The sequence below is a fragment of the Lutra lutra genome, chromosome 3 (assembly GCF_902655055.1).
Source record: "Lutra lutra chromosome 3, mLutLut1.2, whole genome shotgun sequence".
Classification (NCBI taxonomy): domain Eukaryota; kingdom Metazoa; phylum Chordata; class Mammalia; order Carnivora; family Mustelidae; genus Lutra; species Lutra lutra.
Window position 1 is genome coordinate 79,107,199 of NC_062280.1, and position 6,000 is coordinate 79,113,198.

A 6,000-nucleotide genomic window follows, 5' to 3' on the forward strand; every position below is an offset into this window, starting at 1 on the left:
ATAAGAAAATTCAATCAAATTTGTGTAACTTAAATCACTCTATCAGATCAGAAGTATATACTAATTACTTTATTGATAATGATAATTTAGGGAAGAAAAAGGAAGGAAGAAAAAAACCCAGATCATTGTGATATGCAGAGAAAACCTCCAGGAGGAGGGAGAGGAGAGGAACCTTCAGAGTCAATTTCATCTGAGATTTATCAACACCACTCTTTCCCTCCTTCCAGCTCTGACTTAGATGACCCTGATTTGACAGATAAAGTCCCACGAGGTTAGAATTAGATCCCATGTCTCATTATTAGGGCCTCTAGGAAAGACAAGACAGTGTACACTTGTGATAATGCCATCAACTATAACCAAGATCTGCCCATAGCCGTTATCTGTGCAGCACAGCTTGATAGGAAGACAGGAGGCTTTGAAATTGGATTAAACATGAGCAAAATCCAACTCTTTGGAAAGGCATTCCATTCTATTCTAAAGAATAAGGTCCTCAATATTCAATTTATAGAGCTCTTCCAACTTATGAATATCCATCAAATTTTAAATCCATTGATTTAAAGCAAACTAACTAGGAAAAACTTCAGAGTTAGGCCTCCCATTACAGTTTGATTAAATTGTCCATCTAAAATAGAAGACTGTACAATAACTTACATTAAATATTTCGCAGAAAACCATAAAATGTTACATTGACTTGAAAATCCTCCTAGGTCGCCATTTTGTTTGAAGATGACATACTGAACTACAAAGTTGACTTATTGTGTGTGTACTGTATGCTCTTTGGCAGCCACATACTAGGCAATTTTTTTCAGACAAACAGAAAATATCAAATGGTTAAACTTAAACAAAACTTTACTGCTACCAATTAAAGTTTCCTTAGTGTAATGTTTTGGAAATGTTCCAAAATTCTCAGTTTCTTAAAAAAAAAAAAAAGTTTCTGCCAAAGTCATTGTTGCTGCATTTACCTAGTAAATATGGCCCTGTTAAGAAAGAAAAAAAAATTTTTTTAGATGAACTATACCAAAGTGCTAGAATTCACTTTTTCCCTTTTTACTTTCTTCTGCAGCAAAGACATAAAATGGAATTGAAATTTATGAAAACAGCCACAGTGTTTATCTTTTTTTTTTTTAATGTATTTATTTGACAGAGAGAGATCACAAGCAGGCAGGCAGAGAGAGAGAAAGGAGGAAGCAGGCTCCCCGCTGAGCAGGGAGCCCGATGCAGAACTCAATCCTAGGACCCTGAGATCATGACCTGAGCCGAGGGAAGAGGTTTTAACCCACTGAGCCACGCAGGCGCCCCTATCTTTTTTTATTGCAGTGATTAAGGCACTTAAAATACATTCTGAGGTTCAACATGGTCCTTCCAAAAGAAAGCTTTCAGAGAAAATCTGATGTTGTTAATAGGAAATAAAAATCCTTTGACTAGAAAAGTCTTGAAACCACCTATCCCCCTGAGTGACTTACGCCTCTTTCCTGCTTAGTGAAAACCATCACTTGTTAGTGGAATAAAATTATAAAACTCAATTACTTTAGCCCTAGGTTTTTCTGTAGGCTCTTCACCTTCAAGGTGAGCATGTGATGACTGCAACTAAAAGACCAGTTTGGCTTTATTTAACAAAATGCTTGGTCATTACTTTCTCCTTTGAGGCACACAGGTGCAAAATTAAACTGAACCCACTATTTCAGGTTATAAAGAGTGGATGTGATGGGGCACATACTTAAATGATTTTTTTTTCTGCCAGAAAGTATTCCAGCTGTAACATAATATGATGTAAGCCCAAGTCAGAACCTCCACAGAAGGCAGAAATTAGGCTCCATCCATTTTATGTCCTCAGTATGATGTCTTATATATTTCTTACATATTTCTTCAATAAGTACAGAATGTGAGAGCAGGAAGTGAATGAAAAAAATAAAAGAATATGTGTCATTTTTGTCTAGCAACTTTCTGTTCTTTAAGAAGGGTTTCATATAAAAAAAAATTCATGTTTTTAAAATTTTCATAACATGTTTTCCTAGTGAAATTAAATCTAACACTAGTGGGGGTGAAGGGAAGAAAGAAAGCAATCCTTGGAAGTCACTCATGTGCCCCTCACGTCTTGAGATTTAGGAAGGACCCAGAAGGTCAGTGAGGGGGCTCAGCCTCCATCTCCAATATGAGAAGGTGCCCAGAGTCTCGAGGTCCAGGCTTCCTCAAACCCATGTCTCTTCAAAGCAGTGTAAGTGGCTAGGGCTGAGACTCACCCTTTGAAATTTTAATCAAAACCCTTAAGAGACTTGTCCCAGGATGGCCAGACTCCTGACAATCTCCCAGTGCTTAGGCCATGCTCCCCTTCCAAACCAGCACCACCCCAAGGCTTCTTTGGTCCTGGTCCTTCGTGCCCCTTACTTAGATCTTATCTATTCCTCTCTCCATGTCAACACTGAGCTGCCTTTCAATACATATGCTCTGCTCCAGGAAGGCTGTTGTATAAGCAAGAACTTCATGAACTTTTCCCCAGCCCTGGCTGCATGATGTGACTCATTCACGACCATATCACTTAATCAGGTTACCCCTTGTTATAGAGGCATGTAACAATTTGTGATGCCACAAGGCTGAGAGCTATATTGTAACTCTTTTGTATGTCTCGCCATACTTCCCAGTGTGCTGTTCCCATAGTACATGGTTAGTATTTATAACCTCAATGAGAAAGGATTCTTTTTTTTTCCTCTAGAATTATTTTATGTAGCTTCTTTAATCTAGGCATGTTAATCCAGAGCAATACCCTTTCTGAACCAATATTCCATAGTAGTAGAATAAGAGGTACCCCTTATATGAAAGTTGGCTAAGGAATTTCTACACTCAGCAATTTCTCCACTATCATTGATATGCAAAGAGTTCACTCTTGCTGCGCAAAGCACTATTATGGCAGATCCAGTGCACCTAACCAACATCATATAACAGCTATGTGGTCATGGAAGTAATAATAATGGTGATGGTGGTCATGGTGCTGGTGGTGGCACACTATCTGTATCTGTAGGAGAATTCTGGTATGTTCTCTACCTAAAAGATGATCCTGGAAATCCTCATCTCCCTCATTTCTTAATGTTGGAGAGCCTCAGAGTTCAGTCTTTGATTCTATTCTTTACCCTGTATTCACTCTCTTGCTGATCTCATCCAATCTCATGGCTTTTTACGTTCTGTCTAGAAACTGATGACTGCCAGGTTTATGTCTCTTAGCCCAAGTTTGGCCCTGGACTCTGCTCAACTTCCTACTTAACATTTCCACTTGGATATCTAATACACATCCCAAATTTAGCATGTCCCAACCCATGTTCCTGACCTTCACCACCTGATCTTTCACCACCAGCAACCTCCACAAAAAATAAAATAATAAAAAGTTTTAAAGTTGACCCACTCACAATCTTTCCAATCTCAGTTAATGGCAGCTCCATCCTTCCAGTTAATTCAGAACAAAATCCTTGGGGCCATTCTCTCTTTCGGTCCTACCTTCAAAATACATAAGGAATCTGACGGCCTCTCATCACTTCAACTGTGAGCACAGTGAGATAAATCTAGATTAATCATAGAGCCTCACAACTCATCTCCCTGCTTCCACTGTCAGCTCCTTATTGTCTAATCCTGACACCACAGTCAGAATAATACTTTAAAAATAGAAGTCAGATCCTGTTATTTTTCCAATGGCCTTCACTTTCATTTAAAGCAGACATCAAAGTCTTTACAGTGGCCAACCAGACTTCATAGGACCTACCTTTCCCTTTCCTTTCTGGCTTAATCTCTTACTACTCAGCCACATTCACTCATTCTGCCACATATATTTCTTTGCTGTTTCTTGAACATGCTGGGAATGGAAATGCTCCTGATTGGTGGATTTCTCTGTCCGAAGTTCTCTAAATTCAAATGTTAACTTCTTAATGAAGACGTCCCTGACAACCCTATTTATTTTTTTTTAATATTTTATTTATTTATTTGACAGACAGAGATCACAAGTAGGCAGAGAGGCAGACAGAGAGAGAGGAGGAAGCAGGCTCCCCGCTGAGCAGAGAGCCCTATGCGGGGCTCAATCCCAGGACCCTGAGATCATGACCTGAGCCGAAGGCAGAGGCTTTAACCCACTGAGCCACCCAGGCACCCCTGACAACCCTATTTAAAAAGGTAAAGGTTCAACCCCATGGCCCTCTTTATCCCTCTTGCACTGCTTTATTTTTCTCCATAACTATTAACACCTTGTAATAAATAATAGTCTATATGTGTATATTTTATTGTCTAGAATGTAAGTTCAAGGATAGTAATTTGACCATTTTGTTCTAGTGCCTACAACAGAACCAGACATCTAGTAGAAACTCAAAACATATTGGTTGCATGAATTAATGAATGAGTGTGAAAAAGAATCTTTGCTGATTGTTCTAGAAAAGAACAGCAACATTGAGAAGTGATTCATTATAATAACCGCACTGAATATAAAGTCTAGCAAGGCATATTTAGTTTTAGTCTTGGTTCCATCTCATACTAATATCTTGCCCTTGTGTAAGTCATTGAACTTCTCTGACCCTCAGTGTCCTCATCTGTAAAATGAGCCTAATAGTACTTTCTCACTCTGTATCAAAAAGCAATTTTGAGAGTGAAATAAGATAATGTATATAAAAACAGTATAAATTTGTAACTTGTAGTTTTGACAGTGTTAAATCATCTTAACAGTGAAATTTCAAAGATAATTTCTTTATTAAACTTACTGCTGTTTGACTTATTTAGCATTTCATCAATACAGTTCTATGAATTGTCATTTATATTTATTCATTCAACTTTTCATTGTTGAAATGAAATGAAATATGAAATTCTTCTGACTGCTTACAACAGTAAGATTCTTTTTTTTTTTTTAAAGATTTTATTTATTTATTTGACAGACAGAGATCACAAGTAGACAGAGAGCCAGGCAGAGAGAGGAGGAAGCAGGCTCCTGCTGAGCAGAGAGCCCAAGGCAGGACTCGATCCCAGGACCCTGAGATCATCACCTCAGCCGAAGGCAGCTGCTTAACCCACTGAGCCACCCAGGCACCCCAATAGTCAGATTCTTTTTTTTTTTTTTTTTTTTTTTTTTTATTTTATTTATTTTTTATTTTTTTTAAGTTTTTTTTTTTTTTTTTTTTTTTTAATTTGACAGAGAGATCACAAGCAGGCAGAGAGGCAGGCAGAGAGAGAGGAGGAAGCAGGCTCCCTGAGAGAGCAGAGAGCCCGATGCGGGGCTCGATCCCAGGACTCCGAGATCATGACCTGAGCCGAAGGCAGCAGCTTAACCCACTGAGCCACCCAGGCGCCCCCCCAATAGTCAGATTCTTAAGGACAGAAATCTTTTGATTTTTTTTTTGTATTTCTTGTTCACAAGTAGGTTTTTAGTACACATTAAATTGCCAAATTTTTGTGAAATAAACTTATTAAATAGATTTCTAAACAGAGTAAGCTGTGGGGGAAGTGGCCCAGAAACACTGGCTTACAGAAATCAGGTCTAACTGACTTATACTTGAGGTACACAGCAATATATCATTACTAAACTATGTAATACAACATAATTATAATTCAATTATTCCAATTATACAACAAATTATAAATAGAATATCAAACTGAATATAATCTTACATATCATCTCATTCTTCAACCTACCTTGAAGCAGGATGGCTTCAAATGATCTTAAGACTGGTAAGAATAGGGACGCCTGGGTGGTTCAGCTAGTTAACCGTCTGCCTTCAGTTTAGATCATGATCCCAGAGTCCTGGGATCAAGCCCCACATCAGGCTCTCAGCAGAGAGCCCGCTTCTTCCTCTCCATCTGCCTGCTGATTCCCCTGCTTGTGCTCTCTCTATATCTCTCTCTCTCTGTTGAATAAATAAAATCTGGAAAAAAAAAAAAAAAGACTGGTAAGAATATAATAGAAAATCTTAACACTTCTACAGCACTTAGCAGACCAGAAACATATGGCTACAATAAGTTAATTATATATACTAGACT